Genomic DNA, 21,033 nt, shown 5'->3' with positions numbered 1-21,033 from the left:
TTGACTTGTCTCTGGTTCCCCATTGTGTAAGGAGATAGCGGGGTGCAAGTCAGATGTGGTCCCTTCTCTCGTGGGGCTTCCAGTCTACAGGTGAGGAGAGTCCCTGGGTCAGTCATTCCAAATGGACTGAATCTCACGGGGGTAGAAGTACAAGTGGCTTTCCCACCTGTCATTGGGCGACTAAGGTTGGCATGTGGAGTGAAGATAGGCTCATCTTTTAAAGTGAGGTTTCAGCTAAGATTTAAATGACATGAAAGAGTTAACTGGATGAGGGGTGTGAGTGAGTGGGGGTGGGGATGAGCAGGGGAGAAGACCCCTCATTTTAGGAACAGAGAAAAGCCTCACGAGAACCCTGGGGCCAGAGAGTGTGGCCCCTTAATGGAACCGAGAGATGTCCCCTGCGGCTGGAGAGCAGCAAACGATGGCGTGAGGGCACCCAGGCCATGTAATTCTCTCCAAGGGGTTTGAACTGGTTCCGAGGGCAAGAGGAACGATTGAAGAATTTAAAGTAGTCAAGTGATAGAATAGATTCTCACTTTACAAGAACGCCACCTGGAATCAGAGTGGAGAATAAGTTGGTATCAGGAAGGGAAAGGGGCAAAGCAGAGGTCACTGCTGTGATCTCGGAGGGAGAGTGTGGCAGTGTGGGATGGGGTGTAGAGGGCGGAGGGCGGGAGGTTCCGGGGTCCCCTGGTCTGTTTAGAGGATAGATTGGAGGCCAGGGAGATGAGCGAGGGGTGCCTTTGGGCATATAGTTTCGGGAGAGGTAGAATCAGGCCTTCAGCTCTAACCTGCACTGTCTTCCTCAATGAGTGGCTGGTGAGAACAGGTCTTCTTGTGACAGCTTGTGGCAGTGGGTTGTCATAGATGAAGACACTGAGGCTGTGAAGGGTTAAAATAATTAGTCCAACATCCAACAGTTAGAAGTGGCTGATCAGGACGCAAAAAGCCTGTGCCTTCCATTACAGCAGCGTCTGGGGCCAGGCCCAATGCTGGGCGGCCTGAGTCACCGTGCACGCAGCCTCCTCGCACCGTGAAGATCGACTCCCACCATGTGTGATGCTCAAGGAGGTTGTGGTTCCTTCTGAATGAGTCACAAAGCTGAGTTCTCACATGCACACAGGATGAAAAAAATCTTCCTTGTAGGGTAATTGTAAAGACCATGCGTTACAGACCGAACGTTTGTGTCCCACCCCCACTTCCCAAATTCATATGTTAAGATGCTAACCCCCAATGTGATAGTGTTAGGAGGTGGGATCTTGGGGAGGTAATTAGATCATGAGGGTATAGAAGAGATAGAATCATTTTCTCTCCCTCTCTCTCCTCCCGCTCTCTCTCCCTCTCTCTCCCCTTCCCCCTTCCATGTGAAAATACATCGAGAAGATGGACATCTGTAAACCAGAAAGCAGACCCTCATCAGACACGATCTGTCAGCATCCTGATCTTAAGACTTCCCAACCTCTAGAACTGTGAGAAATAAGTATTTGTTGTTTAAGACACTCAGTGTGTGGTGATTTATTATAGTAGCCCTGGCTAAGATAGCTTATTAATGATGCCTAGGAAGGGCCAGGCTTCATGGGTTCACAGGTAGTCAGAGATGACTTCTCTCACTATGCGGCAGCTTATTACTCATCGGCAAGGGGGTCTTCCTTCTCTTTCCCACTGTGGCTGGGAAGATATTTCCCAAAAGGAGCTTAAAAATATCGTGATGCATCATAGCAAAGTAGATCATTGTGATATTAATTATCTCTCGTTAGTTTACCGTGCCCAAGATGTTGGGTGTCCAATTGGCATGTGTATTATAAATTGTACGTGTGACAAGCTTAGACCCAGGCAATGCATTTAGTGGCTACTAATTTCTTTAATACTTAAAATGGTGCAGAGAAGTCATAATGGTGCAGAGGGGTCAATTGGTGGAATGAAACTTGTGCTTCTTTTTGCCAGTGCTTCTGGTTGCTTAGCAAGGTGTGGGTGGGATGCGTGTATGCTGGGCTCCCAGGATGGTTAAAACTGGAGGAGACAGATTCTAGTGGGGGAGGCGAGGGGATGTAGGCAGCTGATCTTGCCTGAGTGGGAGCTTCGAATGAGAGAGATTTCACTTTAAATCCAGGCTCTGAAACATGTGTGCCCTGGGCAGGTGGCTTTATGTAGTGTAACTAAGTACATAACTGAGCACAAACATGGCACGAGACAGGTACAGAGGAGAGGAACAAATGGGGCATGTGTGGGACATGCTGCCTCAGTGTACCAAAGATACATCTACATCTCAACATCACATCTCAACATCCCAGACCAAGAAGATGTTTGAACTGGCTTAATCAGCTAGTTTGAAACTGAGTCTCAGTCTGCGAAGTCCCAGTTCTAGGTTTCATTTTCTGAACTATTTCATGCTTTATAATTTTGGCATGTTTACCCATGAGTTCTCTTACTACGGATGACTTCATTTTTGTGTGTCTAAATCTTGCCAATTTTTCAGAACCTGTTCGAATGCTACCTTCTCCAAACGCCCTCATCTCTTTCTCTTATTATGCACCTGTTTATTTATTTTTTGTTAGATTACATGAATTTGCCCCCCTGCTAAACTATAAACTCCCAAGTAAGCCCAAGTCTGTATCCCCCATGGCACTTAGGACAGTGCAATACCCATGATGGGTGTTTTATGCTTGTTTGTAGGATTGCTGAATACTTGCAGAGAGAAAGGCTATTTGTTGAAAGGCTTCAGAAAGTAAAGAAAGGCAACGAGACAGTAGCTAGGGAGACAGTAAAAATCTGGAAAGTAGGTTTAAAATGCTGTCCATCAAAGTATTTGCCCATGAAGGCTTCTTCATTCGCTCATCCTTGTAATGTTTAAAGGGGAGATCATGCCTCTGCGTGGGGATTCTATTTGCTCTACTATTTGGTTTGTTATTGCCAAGGCCAAGTGGATCTCCATTACATTTACTGCCTAATGACGAGGCCCTGCGTTGTTTCTGGCTGCTTATTGTGGTTATCAGAAACCCTTTGTACTTTGACTCATTTGAAATGAAGCATGCAGGAAAGAAGAGCAGGACCAGTCTAAGAAATATTTGCCACGATTTTCTCAAGTGTTTTTTTTCTCAGTGTGTTAACATGGGAGCAAAATGGTAGAATTCCTAGTGAAAGCAAAGGCCGGAATTAAGAATAAAAGAAATTAGATTTGGATTGAAACTAAATGTAGGTGAGATGGATGTTGAACATAAAACTAAAAGAAAGAATACGTTGTATGGTATGTATACTGAGGATAATGTATTCAAAATGCATTACTTGGGGGGTAGTCATTAACTTATGAGTTATTTAATGAAGACACTTTTGTTTTTGCAGATATTCTCCTGGCTTTGTGCATACAAATTCCTAAAAGCATGCATGTGCTGACCTCAAATAAGTGACACACATTAGCGTTAGGATGTGAGCTCCGTTCCAGGGAGCTTACAGTAGTATAAAAGCCCTAATGACATTTCACTCTAGTCACTGTCTTCAACTATATATTATTGACATTTTTTGTATGTTCATCTTTCTTTCCTTCACAATTAATTGTGTGTCTGCTTTGCGTGTGCTTAAAGATTTTCATCTTAATTTTTTTTTTCTTTTCAATTTTTAACTCATGCCTTGGGATTTTATTTATTTTTATTTATTTATTTTTTAAATTGATGTTTATTGTTGAGAGTATTACAGGTGTCCCATTTTTTCCCCACCAATTGACACCCTCCACTTCGCTCCCACCCCTCCCCAGGCCTTCACCCCATTATTGAGTGTGTCCATGGGTTATGCATATATGCATATAACTTCTTTGGTTAATCTCTTCCCACCCTCCAACCGCTTCCCTCTTTCCTCTGAAATGTGATTGTCTGTTGCATGCGTCAATGTCTCTGGGTCTATTTAGTTCGTCAGATTCTTATGTTCATTAGCTTCTTCTTAAAGAAGACCCTTCAACTTTTCCTGTAGTGCTGGTCTGGTGGTGATGAACTCCTTTAGCTTTTTCTTATCTGTGAAGCTCTTTATCTGACCTTCAATTCTAAATGATAGCTTTGCTGGGTAGAGCAATCTTGGTTGTAGTTCCATGTTTTTCATCACTTTAAATATTTCTTGCCACTCCCTTCTGGCCTGCAAGGTTTCTGTTGAGAAGTCAGCTGACAGTCATATGGGTGCTCCCTTGTAGGTAACTAACTGCTTTTCTCTTGCTGCTTTTAAGATTCTCTCTTTGTCTTTAACCTTTGGCATTTTAATGATGATGTGTCATGCTGTGGGCCTCTTTGGGTTCCTCTTGTTTGGGACCCTCTGTGCTTCCTGGACTTGTAAGTCTACTTCTTTCCCCAGGTAGGGGAAGTTTTCTGTCATTTTTTCAAATAGGTTTTCAATTTCTTGGTCTCTTTCCTCTCCTTCTGGCACCCACCCCAATAATACTAATGTTGGGTCTCTTGAAATTGTCCCAGAGGCTCCTTATATTATCTTCATATTTCTGGGTTCTTTTTTCTTTTTGCTCTTCTGGTTGGGTGTTTTTTGTTTCCTCATGTTCCAAATTGCTGATTTGATTCTCAGCATCCTCTACTCTACTGCTGATTCCCTGTAAATTATTCTTCATTTCAGTTCATATAGCCTTCATTTCAAATTGGTACTTTATTATGCTATCGATTTTCTCAGTTATTTCCCTAATAGTCTGCTTAAACATCCTTATAAACAAAATTCTGGACTCTGTATCTGTTAGCTTGCTTGGATCTATTTCATTTAGTTCCTCTTCTAGAGATTTCTTCTGTTCTTTCCTTTGTGACATGTTTCTTTGCCTCCACATTTTGGCTGCGTCCAGGTGTTTGTTTCTTTGTATTAGGTAGAGCTGCTGTGTCTCCTGGAATTTGTAGAGTGGCTTTGTGTAGTAGGTGTCCTGTAGGGCCCAGTGGCTCAGCCTCCCCAGTCACCTGAGCTGGGCCTTCTAGGTGCTCCCCTGTGTGGGCTGGGTGCACTGTCCTGTTGTAGTTGAACCTTGGTTGCTGTTGGCATCACTGGGAGGAAGTGACCCCCAGGTCAATCAGCTGTGAGGACCAACTGCAGCTACAGCCAGAGAGCTGCTGTGCTGAGGACACCCCTATGGAGCAGGATTTACTTCAGTGGAGCTTTGGTGTTCACCAAGTGCGCCCCTTGAGTGTCACTCGTGGCTGTGGCAGGGTTGTAATCCAGCGTGGTCGAGTCTGACCACCAGGTGCACTGTCTCTGGGGCCTCCCGGGAGCTGCAAAGTCAGCCTGTGCCAGTGCCTTGCCCAGGGCCACCCAGCATGAGCTACGCAGCAAACTGTAGTTGGCTGCTCCTTGTGCTGGGCTTGGAGGTGCCCAGGAGAGGCCCAGCTATGAGCCAATGCAGCTGCCGCTAGTGCCAGGCCTGGGGCCGCTTATCAAGCCGCATGGGGCAGCTGCTGCTTGTTTGAGAGATTTTAGGAAAGTCCTAAGCATGAGGCTCAGAGGCCACGTGCACAGAAAAGCCCCTGGAAATGGCCTGGATGAGCTGCAGGTGGGGAGGGGCGGGGCCTCCGGGAATCACGGGGCGGGGCCAAAGGCGTGAGTCAGGTGCTGGCGACTCAAACATGGCGCCTGCCTGCCGGCTGTGTGGGGGAGGACTCGCCACAGGAGCCACGGCCTCCGCCAGCCCTTCTGCCTGGAGGAAGCCGCCCTCCGCCTCTCGCCCGGATCTCAGGCAGGTTAGTTCCTCCCCGAGTGTCCCGGGTCCTTTCAGGCTGCTGCCCGGCGCTGGGCTCAGAGGGAGCGTCCGAGTGAGTCCGCGCCGGGCCCTTTAGAGGAGCTGCTGGGGCTCCCGCAGCCTCCGCGACCCTCAGGGACAGTCCCGCTGGGCTCCCAGCCCGGAGTTGTGGGGACGTCTCTTCCCGGCCTGGAGCCCTGGGCTGGGGGCTGCTGTGGGGCTGGGACGCCTCCCTCCTCTGGGAAACCTCCGCCCTGAGATGCACACCCAGTTTTACCCCTGGCGCCGGGTGTGGGCCCGCGGCCGCGTCTCCGCCCCTCCTCCCGGTCTCGGTGCTGCTTCAGCTCCCTGGTTGTGGGGCTTCTGTGCAGCCAGATCTCAGGAGACTCTGAGTGATGGTGGTTCTGTGTTTTAGTTGTAATTCTGATGCAGTTACGGGAGGCGGCGGGTACAGCGGTTACCTGCGCCGCCATCTTGTTCCTCTGCACCACCTTAATTTTGATTGTAAAATATTTACACTGTAGTATGCAATATATTTCTCTGTAATATGTTTGATTGAAGTTTGCTTACGCTTCCTGTCACTTGTGTCAAGACTTTTATTTTTTTAATTTCTCATGTTTATTAAAAAAAAGACAAAATATAATAAAGCAGTGGTTTGGGGAAGGAAAATGAAAAAACAGTGAAATTCTCTTCAATTAAAACCTTCCCAGGATCCCTGTCTGTAACACAGAGGAACGGAGCAACATCGGTGAGAATGGGGAAGGACACAGGGGTCTCGACCTCTGTGGGATCCGCCAGCACCTCACTGAATAACCTTTGCACTAGTATATTCATATTTATGCGTTCAACACTCTGTACAGCCCAAGGTGGCGCCATCGTCAGAAGGGATCTTGGCAGGTACTACTATTAACTCGCTCAAAGTGTTCATTTGCTAGTTCGTAGAGGAAAGTCTTTCTTGGGTCCGCCAAAGGCAGTTTATGGTGTCAGCATGTGGTGCATGAAGATGCAGGTTGTGTGAAAGTAGGGGTTTTGGAACTGGGGGCTGTATCTCACTGGCCCAGAGCCCCCTGTCTAGGTGCAGTCCTGGGACAGCTCTATTCTCTTCTCTTCCAGGCGCTTGCCCTGAGCTCCATCCTTCCACTTGCCTATTTCTGGCTCTGAGACCTCATTTCCCTGCCCTGTTCTCTTGAGCCAGCTAAGCTGCTTCCCAGGTGTGGAACGAAGAGATTGATTTTGGAAGCATTTCAAATTCTCGAGGTCTGTGCTCTATGTGACCAGCTAGGCCTTCAACACCCACCGTGCACTGATTTTTATTGCTGCCATGTCAGGCCTCCCCAAGTCTTTGTACTGCTCATTTGGAAAATTAGTTCTTTGTTTTCATTTGTTAGCTTTCTATTCAACGTGCATTTGCTGAATGCCTGATACAGGTAAAGCACTGTGTTAACCATTGCGGGGGTTGGACTCCCCTCCTTCTCCCCTCCTCTTTCAAAAGCCTAGGCCAACAGCACCTTTTCCAGGGACTCTTCCCATCTTCATCATGTAAAATTAAGGCTCCTGGCTCTGGGCTGGTGCCTTGTACATAACTAGAGGCAGGAATTTACTAGAAGGTACAGTTTAGCCATTGACAGGTCTGTCTCTCCACTTGTATATGACCTAGGGGATGGCTTGTCTTTATTTTTGTCTCATTTAGCACAGTGTGATTTGCACATAGCAGGCCATGTACAAATCAAAGGAAAGAGGGAAACTTGTGTGTGGTGAACATACCCTAAGGCAGTCCCCATGGTATGTCCCCTCCCTTCGAGTGTGGGTGGAACCTGTGACTTGGTTCTAGACTACAGAGCATGGTAAAGGTAAGGTGATAATGCCCATCATCGCATTACACTATATAAGACTGTCTTAGCAGCGGGGAGTGAGAGATACTTCTGCCGGCTTGGAAAAAGTAATTTTTACTTTGTGGGAGGGTCTATGAAGGGGTCTATGTGAGGGTGGCCTCTAAGAGCTAAGACTGGCCCCTGGCTGAAGCAAGAAAATACAGACCTGAGTCACACATCTGCAGTGAAACGAATTCTGCCAATGACCCAAGTGGGCTTAGAAGCAGATCCTTACCCTGTCCCAGCTCCAGATATGAATGCAGCCCACCTGACACCTTGATTGAGGCCTTAGAGCCTGAGTGGAAGACCAAGATACACTGTGCCTGGACTTCTGACCCATGGAAACTGTGAGGTAGTGGATGTATGTTGCTTTAAGCTGCTAACTTTGTGGCAATCTGTAATGAAACAATAGAAAACATACATGAGAAAGGGAATGTTGAGCAGGACTTTGTTCCTGTGGCTGCAGATTAGGCAGCTAGAGTCCAGAGTTGAGGGCAAAGGGGCAGTGACTTCCTCCATCTAAAGAGAGCTTCCAACATTTTCCAGAGGGGCAAGAGAGACCCTCACCATAACCACTCCTTGGTTCCTCACCTAGTCTATAAAGCAGAGGACCAGGGCAGAAGAAGGCAGAGAGCCTTTGGGGTTCTTGGATTGATGGAGAGCTTTCAGGTGAGAAGTGACTATCTCAGCCCTCAAAGTCAAGGTGGTAGGAGCTATCCTAGGATCCCTTGTATACAGGGGCCAGCCGCAGAAGCAGTGGTGACCATCTTATTCCTTCGTTACACCTATACTTAGGCAGTAGATGTGCCTCTTGAGTGGAAGAAAAGGGAAAAGGAATGGGAGTGAGCTGGTAAAGCTTAGCGAAGGCTGGAAATTGGGCCATCGTCACTCTCATCATTTAGCATCGCCCAAATGGTGATTTTCCTTGACCTTAAAAGGATGCCACAGAACTTCCTGGGATTGCCAACTCGAGCTGTTTAGTAGGTGGGGAGACTGATGGCAACATCAGTGGGAGGCTGCAGAAAACAATCTAGATTTCCATTGGAAGGGAGCTGTGCTTTGGGGAGACTTCACAGGCCCTGAGAGAAGCCACTCAGGAGAGTTGGCACGTAAGATTCAATCATGTCTTGTTGAGTAAGGAGGCCTTTGCCCCCTTCCTACTACCCCATTCATCCTCTTTTTTGTCAACTATTGAGGAGCCAAGAACCTTTCTTGATAGAGAAGGGGGAGGGAGTGAAAACTCAGACTAAACACCCTCCCCTTCAAGACAGAGGAGGTTAGCTGTATCAGCGATGAGGTTGAAGTTTTGAAGTACAAAGGACTTTCAGTAACTGAAAGTAACTGAAGTACATGAAGCTATGTATTCTTCCCAGTGTCATCAAGGGATAGAGTATGGTGAACAGCAGCGATTGGAAAAGAGAATGATAGTTTCACATACCTGACCTCAGTGAGGGTTTTGTACAATTGGGTTTTGCCTTCAAAGAGATCACAAGTCAGTTGGGGAAATAAAGTCACAAATAACATATACTACAGAGGATGAGAATGAAGCATTCCGGGAATTCAGAGGCTAGATGGACTTTTTCACTGAGAGACAAAGGAAGGCATCACATGTTGTCCACACATTTTCTTTAACATCATCTCAACAATTATGATATGTATTTGAACACAAAAATGGTCTCCATGATCAACATCCCCGAGTCATAAAAAATGTTGGATTGTCTTTGTTTCATTTATTTTATATATTGATGGATTTTTACAGGATTGGGCTCTGCACAATTGGCTGAATACCAAGCTGAACACCCTGAGTTATGCTCTAGCTTTCTTTCCACTGTTAAGAAATGGCCACTGTTAAGTAACAGCTCCCACTACCTTTTCTCCCTCCTGATCCTCTCAGTTGTAACTGAATTGAGGATGGGAAAAGCAAAAATGAAGGTTCTTCTTGATATTATGGTAATTCAAAATAGTAATAAACGTGACCCTTTTCTGATAGCTGTGCTTTAATGCTGGGTCCTGGAAAATACGGGAATAGGAGACACAGTATCACAGGAAGTTAAGTTGACAAAGAAATTAGAGGTCATTCAACATTAACTAAAATAGTGCCATTAACATGGGGAGGGGGGACAGATTTTCAAGTTCTTCAGGACTTGACTGTTGGTTGTGGGGGGTAGATAAAGGAGGAGGGGGGATGGGGAAGATGCCTAAGGTTCTGTCTTGAGCATCTGGACAGGTAGTGGTATCATCACGGAATCAGAAAATACTGGACAAGGGCCAAATTTAGGAGAAAAGTGTTGTATTTTATTTTCAGTTCCCTGCAAAGTTTTGTTGGAATCATGAAAGACGTTCTGTGAGCTTAATGGCTCTCTCCCTAAGATGGTCGTTGAAGTGGTGATGGTTTAGTCTTGGTGGACTTTTCTGCTTGCTGCGTTTAATATAAAACTACTACAAAGTGTACCCAGACAGAATGGACATAAATGTGGGTACAGTCATGCATGGATTCCTTCAAAAATATTCACTGTGTGTCGGGGAACAGCCTAATGGACAAGGTCTTTACACTCATGGAGCTTAAATTTGCATGAGGACATCAGACAATAAACAAATAAATGAACAAAAGAAATAAGCTAAACTCAGTTCTATGTGGGGATTAAAAGGTCCATTTGCTAGGGGGTGGCAGACTATTTTGGACTGAGCGTTGTGGTCATTGCACTGCTTGTCTTTTAATAGCCATTCCTTCCCCAGCCCTGGCCTCCCTCCTTGTATTTGTTGGCACAGCTTAAGTTTTCTTTGGGTGCTTGCTTACCCTCTGGGCGTCTTTGGGAATGTGACCTTTCCCAGAGTCTTCCCCAATATCAGTCATTGTTGTCTCTTCTTTTTTGCCGGGGATTAATTTCAGTAAAGCAGGTCTTGGCTAATGGGACCAGAGAGTTGCCAGTGGGGGGACGTCTTGTAAAGGTTTTTCTTGCTAAGAAAATGAACCACATGGAAGGCAATGCCTATCTTCTTCCCTGAACACCGTCGTGTCCTCATGTGATGTCTGGAGTGGCTGCAGTCACCCTATGACCCTGAAGGGAACATGGCTGACCTGTGGAAGATGGCAGAGTGGAAAGTTAGAAGGACCTGGATCTTCAGTGATGTCCCAATGATGCTGAATAATCCAACCTCAGGACTATCTTTCCTCTGTGCTATATGCTGTGTGAGTTACTAAAGCCTTATTTTAGCTAATTCTAGTTGGGTCCTCTTTGTTACTCATTGCTGAAAGCATCCTAACTGATACATGTGGGTCAGAGAGGGACTTACTGAGCAGGTGACTTTCAAGCTGATGGATTAAAGTTATGAAGGAGCCAAGTGATATAAAAAGCAGGGAGAGAGAACCTTCCAGGCAGTGGGGACAGCAAATGCAGGGGCGTTGAGATGAGAGCAAGTGTGAAGGAAAAGAGGGCAGGCCACTCAGGTGGTGTGCTGGGTGATGGGAACATAAATGAAGGTGAGATCAGAGAGTTAGGACATCCAACCCACATAAGGAGCTTGGGTTTTCCCCCCATTATTTTTTATTATTATGGCCAAATAGAGGAGTTTGGGTTTTAATATAAATGGAGTGGAAGCCATTGGAGAGACAGGTCCATTTCTTTCCCTTCTCCAATCCTTATACCCAGCACATAGTTGAACTAAATTCTAGCTTACAGGTTTTTAGTTTAATCAAAATAAATTCAGTAATAGAAAGATCACTCGAAAGTGAATATTTTTCTCTAGTGCTCCAGTGTGAAGCGATAAGACCCTCTCCTTGGCAACAGGCAGAGGGGTTTCTCGCGATTCCTTCATCAGACACAACTTCAGGAACTCAGTTTGCAGGTGAGGAGCGTCAGGAGCACGTGCGAACTGCAGTGATGACGACTCTTAATTAGCTGCATCAGATGACTCCTGGCATTCCTAATTTTCACCTTTTTGTAACAATTCAATTCATTCCAAGGTTTTACCAGAGTAGACAGGCATGAAATGAATTCTCCACGGTAGGCTACCAATGGCAGAGAAACTGCGTGCTTTGAAATGGCTGCAAGAAATCACGTGAGCTCTGGCTCTTGCTTTTCCCTAAACTCTGCGATTTCTGTCAACATTAATTCCGTGAAATATGTAGGCTGCATTACTTGGGAGAAATGAACAGTTTTATTTTCTCTAAGCCTTATCGGTATTCCACCTTTTCCCTAAGCCCGGCTTTCAGGAGGAGGGTGTTCCCTTGGGCTGTGGTAGCTAAGAACCAGGAACCAGGATACCTGGGTGCTAGTCGGGCCTGATGTGTGAAGATAGTGATGGAAGGGGTTGCAGCCGACTGTCCACTCTCTGTACATCAGTGGTGTGATGGGGCCACCACAATCACAGGCGATGAGCTCTCTTCCCTCTCATAGTCTAGGATGTCCCCATAGGTCAGCCATGTGCTACAATTTGCACTCTGATGAAAAAGCCACACGATTTGTCCCATTGGGTCTTTTAAAATGGATCATTCCCTCTTCCTGGAATGTCCTTACTTCACTTTTGTGTCCTTTAAAACCCAAACTTTGTGTGTTAAGCTCTCTGTGTTGGGCAGAATCTGCCGTCTCAGATTCTCTCGACCACCCCCTTCTTTCTAAGCTGCTGCACACCTTCTGGGTGACGCCAGCCCCTCCTTGGCTGGCGTTCTTAGGGCTCCCTGAGCTGGTTGAAATCTCAGTGGAAGCCTTGACCGTGAATTACCTTAACCCCTCACATGCCTTGCCCTTCCGCTTTCAGACTTTTGAGACTGAGATTAAAAGTCCCCCTGTGGGATCTGGGATCTGGGTCCTTGACTGGATGCAGGGGGATGGGTGATGCACCTTAAAGTGTGGAGGGATCAACTCGTTGTGGGGCGACCCTTCACAGTGGAAGTCAGCAGAGAAGAGAGAGGAGCCAGGTTCAATGCATTCCAACTCCTGTAACTCTTCCTTGGGTGGCTCAGTAATGTAGTTTCTCTTTGCCATCTTTCCAGAGCAGCCTTGCATGGTGAGTAACAGGCCTCTGGAGTTACCAGCTATGTTTCCTTGTTGCATATTGTGTGGTGGTAGCAGCTGCATTGCAAGTGTTATCAGTATCTTTCCTCACCCCCCCCCCCCCCCATCCTTATCGCCCTGGGCTTGCACCTCCTAAATAAAGTGGCGACACTTGAATTCTTTCCTTGGGACCTTCCTAACTGCTTCCCACTGGGCTTTTTCCATACCTCTGTTGTGGGACAGAAGAAGTTCTCTTAACCCATCTTCTCTTAACCTGCTCCTGGATTGTCCAGTGCTTTTTATTTCTTCTATAAACCACACTCCGAATGCTCATCGCCACTAGGCTCCTTGCTGTGGTCTCATATCGTCTTACATCCACCTGAATTGTTTGCTTATCAAGAGTCGGTTACATTTTCTCCAGTTTCTATTATACTTTGTTCACTTGTTATTATAATTATATAATGCAATTAAATGTTACTTAAACCAATACATTATGGATGTGAAAATAATAAGGAGGGCTGTTTCTATGAAAATCTAGTTAAATAATTTAGATTTAAGGCAATGATGCTTAAAAAGGAGCTAGAGTCAAATTAAGTGTGGTAGGATACTTGTAAAAGTTATGGGGAAAATTGTAGCATACAGAAGAGTTCTGTAATCATATCGCTTTCCCAATGTGTTTAAATTCTTGCTCTGCTTTGAAGACACCCAAACTAACTATCAGAGTAGATATATTATTGGTGTGGTTTATGCAAGAAAGCACACAGAATGCCGATTCATGGACCAGTAGTTACAGAGAGGGCCTTGACCCTGCACCAAAAGATTGGCAGCACTAGAAGCTTTACAGTGATTAATGGATGGTTTAGATGGAGGGAAAAGCCATGGTAGCCAGGCATTGGGACCTGGAGGGCACGAATTACTTGCTGATCAATCTCCAGCTTAAAAAATTTACACAGGGTTTCAAGTCACTTATCAATAGGGAAAATTTTATTAGGGAATAACTCTCCAGTGGAGTTGGAACAGTTCTAAATGATAAGCTGTTTTCCAGGAACCCATGGTGCACAAGGGGAATAAAGCTAGCGACACCTGCTTTATCCCAGCAGAGGTTTTCACAGCTGCCTGTAGCAATGCAGGTTCGATTCCAAAGTCTGACTTTTTATTATTGGCCAAAGGAAAAGTCTTCATTTAAGAGATATGCATTGTCTGTTTTTTACAAGATAAGTAGTCTTCATGAAAATCAGCATGGACAGACTCTGAATTATTCTATAAATTGATTTTTTCCCCATAAATCTACACACTCTCTGAGGAAATAGTTGAAGAAAATAGCCATCTGAGAGCCTATGCTTTCTTCACTGATGGTTCCCAAATTGTGGATTTGGGCTCTTCATAGGTCAGGAAATAAATTTACTGAATTAGGGAAAATGATTTTTTTAAAGGAAATGAAATAGAACAGAAAATATCAGTGGGCATGGTATGTTGAAGAGGTATGTCATGAAAATTTGTTGTATTATACATGTCCATGTGTCTATATGTGGTATAAAATCTCTATCCGTGATGTAAAATTAAGAGAAAATTTTTCTCTCAATTTCTGGCATAACTTTGAAGGCCTTTGGTCTAAAATGATGCTTCTCCATGTTTTGGTTATGAAGAATGTAAAGAAAGTGATTTAAATAAATGCCAGATTTTTATAACAGAGTGCAACAATTTTGCTTCAAGTTATGGGTCAAGGGCTATAAAATGTCTTAAAAAATAATTTGGAGTTTCATTTAAGAAAAAAATAGAAGACAGGAATATATAGGTTACATATAATTATCACAAATAATTAACATTAAAGGCGTGTTTTTTTTCCGATGTAGCATTTAGTGGGGAGTGAAATTCCCAGTTTGATATTTACTGAATCTCGGAGAGAGAACTACGCTGCTGGAGCTGGACAACACTGGGAAATTCTGAGCTGCAAGGGCACAGTTAGGAACACCGTTTAGTAACTGAACCCAGACAAACTGTGTTTTACAGAAAGATGATGTATAACAAGGGACTAATGAGTCTTATTTATTGCATTGTATACTTAGGGTCAGGGAAGAAATCACTGAGGATGTGACAGAAACAGACAAATCAAAAAATGTGGAAACTGGGGAAAGGAAGCCTGAGATTAAGCCAGGAGCCCAAGTCTCATCATTCAGAAGACAGTGTTTCCCCCGAAGGAGCTTTGTCCTATGGAATCGATAGTCAACTATGTTATGACATAAAAAATGTGTATGTTTCAAAAACCATGTTCCTTTTTCTGAACAATGTTGAAGTGTTGGTTTTATTAAATGAATACTTACATTTTAAAAATGAAAGTAAAAATTTAAAGTTTACATGCATAATTTTTATAATTCTCTGCTCTAACTGCCTTTGCATGTATGTGATCAATACTGGTCTTGATGGTTTGCATAAGGGGGTTTCTATGTCTTTACCCTTCTTTGCCACTGTTTCTCTTTCCGGCTTTCATGGGCAGGCCTACTGTTGGTGATGCAGGCAGTTTCAGACCTCCTGGGTCAGGCCTTAGCTCTTCTGCCACCCACTGATGAGACCCTGGATGTGTGAATCAGTCTCTCTGAGCCTGAGTTCTCCCATTGCAAGGATGAGATTGGGATATCACTGGTCTTCATTGGATTAAAATTCGGGTAGTGTATGTAAAGCCTTGAGCACAGGGTCAGGCGCACAGTACACGCTCAATCAAGGATAGTTTTCTCCCTGGGATGTCTTAACTTTACCATAACTGTAATTGCCATTGTTTTTTATAATTTCAAATCATTTTCCCAGCATAAGTTTCAGATTGCCTGGCAAGGGCTAAATATCATTTTCAAGGCTCTCAGCATCTTTAGGAGTTTTCTTAGAATAGTAACAGTTAAAAATAATAACATTAGCTTATATTTCGATGGCATTCTATTCTAACTTTTAAATTGGATGTGAGTGATAGAACAGGTCTCATTTCCCAGGTTTCATAGTTCAGGATTACGAGCTCAGAGAGGTCATCGACTCACCCAAGGTCATGCAGCTCATGGATGAGGAGAGAGACTGACCACGGCTCTCCTGACACCCAGTCTGGTTCTTTCCAACCAGTTGTCATGCGCACAGACCTCTGTGCGAGCCAGCCTCTCACCACCTGGAGAAGCAGCCATCCGTGACAGCTTGGTAACTGGCCAACTTGGAGGAATCTCATTATCACTTTCTGAAGCTTTACCCTGACTGCATTTTAAGTTGTATAATTTTTCTGGATCTGGATCGAGGATGAATGCTGGTTCTTGGCAAGTACTGTATCTCGTTTGGGTGAAAATTTCCTCATGACATGATTCAACCTGTATTAAAAGACCAGAAGAAAAAAAAAAACCCCACAAAAACCCTTCATAGAAAAGGCATTTAGGGACCCTTCTGCTATTTGACTTACAAAAGTCATGACAATGATTCTGTAAGTTAATTATCGGATTCCTTCAAGACTCAGGGATTTACGGCACCTGTACCTCTTGGTTGGTCTCTGCTCCGTTTCTCCATTGAGCCCCTGGCCTTTTTAACCACAGCTGAAATAAATGACCAGGCTTCTCAATGTCATAGACACCACAACTCCAGAGTTTAAAAATATATACACGTAAAAAAGGATTTCAGTAGCTTGGAAATTTGCAGCTTCAGTCATGTTCGGTACTTTTTTGTCTTGATATATATTTTTGAATTCCACCGAAATGTTCTACACTGTTGGCTGGGGTCAAATCGCTCCGCATTTTTGCTGTGTTTGCTTTCTCCAGGCTTCCTAGATTGAGAAAGCTTAACTTTATTCCTCTCTCTCCTTTATTAGTCTCACATCCCCTGTTAAAAGAATCAAAATCTCACCCGGAAGCAACTTGCTGGCTCTTCCTAGAACTTATGGTTTTAGGAGAGCAGCAAACTGATTTAATAAAATGAAAGTTCCTTTTTGAAAGTGTTCTTTCCATTGTCCATTTCTGTCCCATATATGCCTCGCCCCCCCAGACTATGGCATGAATCCAGGTATACCTGGGTTCAAATCCCCAGCTCCTTTCTCATCGTGTGCCTTCTTAGGGTCCTAGAAGGACAGATATTTTTAGGAAGAAATTTTCCACGCCCTCCCCAGGTTTAGGGTGGCCTGCATTCCTTACTCATGTTCTAGAATAATGGCTACGCTGAGAAGTGGTGAGGGAGAGTCAAGGTCAAGATAAACATTGGGAGGAAGGAGTGGGAGGATTTGGAAAAGATTATTTCTCCCAAAAGCATGTGGTCATGCTATACAAAGGAGCTAATGAGCAGGAGTTTGGTATATCTGAGAAGTTCAGAAGAGGGGTGGTTAGAGCATAGAGTTAAAGGCCTCGATTTTCTGGAATAAAACTCCCCATATCTTAAGGACTTAGGGAACTTAGGGAGTTTAGGGATCTAAAGCATCTGGGGTTCACTCATCTTCAGCTGTAGTGTGTGGATTAACACCTGCCTTGAAAACACACGAAGCAGTCTCTTCTGGAAGAGGAGCTATTCAGGAATTACTCTTGCTGTACATGCAGTGCCTTTGAATGACCTTTTTATGTTTGGGGAATTCTACTCCACAGAGTTCACTGCACGTCAGGTGGACACGGGTGCCTCTTTCCCAGGCTCCTTCACAGCGTAGGTATATGCACACAAGCAAGAGCCTATCCATAGGCTGCCTGTCAGTTAGAAGCTAGAGATACCAAAAAGGTAAGGTTCCCAGGACCATGCTGTGAGGATGGCTTCCCGGATCCAGGGCCGAGGGTCAGTGTTGCAAATGACAGCGCTCCCTCTGCACGGGGCTCATGAAGTGATCCGGGATTACTCCTGGTGTCGCCTTCACCCTTGGTTTGCACAGCCGTAAACACAGAGCTGCTGACACCAACGGCATAGGACTGTGAGGGTGAAATGATAGCGCAGGTGAAGGCACCTAGCCCTCGCTCTCTGTGGTTACAGTCGCGGCAGTTTCCTTCCTCTCCCAAGCCTGTTCCATTTCTGCCTCTGGGGGTGGCCCTGTGCTAGTTGGCTCAGGAATTCCAGGGTCCGGAGTGAGCTGAACCAAGATTCTACCAAATGCAAGTCCCTGGTTCTGTGGCAACATAAGCCGGGGTGTTACACCCAGGCTACAGGGTGAAGAGAAAAGGGCAGGGGGTGCTGCTAGGCAGAGGGGGCTGCAAACCATTTGGCTGTGACAAGTAAGGGAAATGGGAATGCAGACAGTTGGTCTGGAGGGCCTGGGATGGGCCTGCATCTCTGCTCTTGCAGCCTGTTTCGACATTGCAACATAGTCATTGACTTGGAAAATGGTTTACAACATGCTATTAGGTGATAAAAGCAGGTTACAGAGCAGTCAATGCAATATGAAACCATTTTTGTATAGTATATATGTGTATATGCAGTATATATATAATATGTGTATATTATATATGTATATGCTATGTGTGGATATATATGTAATATAGGCACACACATAAAAATGTGGAAGAGGGTACATCAGTTTTAACAGTACTTAATTCTAGGTTGTGAGATTGCAGGGTATAGATATATTTAAAAAAAAATCTTTCTAATTACCTGTATTTTCTTGAAGGATTTTTCTTAAATGAACATTATTTGTGTAATGAAAATAAAAGTTGGAAAAGAGAAAGACTGTCACCAGATAGTCTTCAAGCACAAGCCAATTTATTTCACCAATTGTCTACTGTTGGATAGTAGGTAGTTTCCAGCAGTTCTCTGTTATAAAAACACTGACATTCGCCGTGTAGAGTTTAGTTTCCTCACCTGTTTTTCTTAGAAAGGTGTCTTTGATTGCTTGAGTGACTCAGTTTGGCTATTTTCAATTTTGTGTTTACCTTTCTTTTTCAATATATTTTTAAGGAAAGAATTGTTACATGCTCTCTTTTCTACTCTTTATGAAATGTCCTTGAGTTTCCAGAATGAATTAGGCTCTCGGGTGGATTGGAACTCTGGTTTTCAGGTATTCATAAGTGGGATCATATGGCCAGATTGCAAATGGAACACAAATGCTGCAAGGTCCTCTCTCCAGCCTCAAGAAAAAGAGCACAACACAAAGACAGAAGGCGAGATGCCCACACCCAACAGGCTCTTTAACGTATCAGATATTTTACATTTTCCCACTCGGTCATCAAAACCAAACCAAACTAAGCCAGAGAGAATATTTCTTTACTGCACATTCGTTGTGCCAACACATTCCTTTATATTAAAGATGAAAGGACCTTAAAATACCCTAACAGATAGCAAAGCCTTAGAGAGCAAGTTTACATGCAGGGCTGGAGATATTCATTAAAATTGTAATTAGACTCACGATTAAATTCATTCACAGTAGAAACTTTGCTTGTAAGTGTTGCTACAGGAAGAAACCTCCGGTCTGAAAATTAGTTCAGCAGTCTGAGCGACTTTAATTATGCAGAGTTGATTATCGCTAGAGAAGGAAACCTTTATTGCGGCAACAGAATGAAGATCTTGGCCCCCTCCCCCCGGTTTTCTGGTTTCCTGAGCTAATATGAGGTACATATTTTGATAACCAAATGTCTCTCTAGACAAAGAAAATGTGAGAAAATGCGCACAGCAGGAGAGCAGAGTTATTAAACGGTCACCCAATAGATAAGACACACAATGCGTGCGCTGTGTTTTTTCCCCTGCAGGTTCTCATCATTTGGTTAAGGGAAAGGCAAAGGGACAGAAGTCTAGGCATATAACACCTACTATGTGCTATCCTTTGTGACAGGTAGTTTCTTTTCCTGGGTTCCCCTTTGTGTTACTGTTTTTATTTTATTGATGAAGAAATGGGCAATGAGGGAAGTTAGGTGACCCTCTGGAATGCTCGGCGTGACCCCAAGCCTGCCTCTTCTCACTCCGTCATCAGGAAGAGCTCCGAAGGGGACTTTCAGAATTGCTCTTCTTCATTCAGGTGTACATTGTCACATGCTGTGCTTTCACTCACTGTTTTGGCAAATGCTTGCACCCCACCCTGCCTTGAACCAGCGAGTCCAAGGGAGGCCGAGGGCAAGGCCGCTATGGATCTGCCTCCACGCCCCGCTGTGGTCCAAGCTCAGGCTGCAGGCCGTCGAGTGCCAGCGGTACAGGGGAGGGGCTGCGTGCAGGTCAGAAAATCTGATTTCTGCTCCGAGATCACCCACCTAGTAGCTGTGCGATTTGGGGAAACTTCCTTTGTCTCTCTGGAGTTTCTTTTCTCCTCTGTAAGTTTAGCAGGAAGTGGGCAGGATGCTGGAGGCTCTTACAGCAGCAGTAGTCTCAGATTCTCTGATGGTGACACTGGGCTTTCAAAGCAACCAACAGGGCTGGCTGGGGTGTCTCCCTCGAGCTCTCATGCTCCCTCTCGCCAGAGTTCAAAGCCATGCTGAGCGCTCATAGTTTTAAAAGTAATTATGACAATTGTCAAGCAGTAGAGAGAAGAGTTTTATGAACTCTCATGTACCCATCATGTAGATGTAACAACTGTTTACATTTTTCCTATGTATTGTCATTGTGCTGAAATTTAAAGCGAATTATAGATAGAATGCCATGTCACCCCTAAATACTTCCGCAAGCATCTCTAAAGAGTAAAGGCCATTTTCCTACATAAAAATCATACTTTTTTTTAACCTAGTACAATTAATAATAATTTCTTCAAATCATCAAATAACCAGTTCGTACTCAAACGTCTCCACTTGCCTTCAAAGTATTATAACTGACTGTTTAAAGCAGGATCCCATCAACATTCATACATTACATTTGGTTGTTATGTCTCTTAAGCCTCTTTTAATCTCAGAGTGTCTCCTACTTTTTTGTGTGACTTTGAGTGGTTGAAAAATTTGGAAGAAAGTGGGACTAATTGTCCTGTTAAGAGTCTCTCTAAATTGTCCGATTGCTTCTTCATGGTGGTAGTTTTTGTTCCGTTCTAACTCCTTCATAAACTGGACATTTACTCAGATCTACATGTCTGAGTAAATCCAAGGTACATGTTTTGGCCAGAACACCATGGATGATGCTGTGTCCTTCACATTTAACCCCTTCAGGAGGCAAGTAGGTGGGGGCAGCTTGGCCCACCCTGGTAAAGTTAGGTTTGCCTGTGACAGCCATATAGGCTGTGGGTGAGACTTTGTCATCATGTTGATATCCAGTTCACTTTTCACATAAGGGTCTTAGTAGCGTTGATAACCCCTGCCTTAATCAATTCTTTCATGAGTAGCTAAAAATAATTGTGTAATTTTATATATCCATCTCTACTTATTAGTTGATATTCTTCTATAAAGAGAACTTTCTGAGAGGCATGGTCTTGACAAAGGCATGGTCTAGGTCCCCAAGGTTGGGCTCCTTGGCTTCTTGCATTTAGTTTTATACCAAGGTTTTCCTTAATCAGCTTTCATTTCATTTAGATTTGAGAAGGGTGTTTCTCAGCATTGCTGGATTCAGAACCTCCTTTTCAATGAGCCATGGCTTC

The sequence above is a fragment of the Miniopterus schreibersii genome, assembly GCF_964146895.1.
Source record: "Miniopterus schreibersii genome assembly, chromosome: 1".
NCBI classification, from domain to species: domain Eukaryota; kingdom Metazoa; phylum Chordata; class Mammalia; order Chiroptera; family Miniopteridae; genus Miniopterus; species Miniopterus schreibersii.
The sequence above is the reverse complement of the archived record's forward strand: the minus strand, read 5'-3'. Positions refer to the sequence as shown.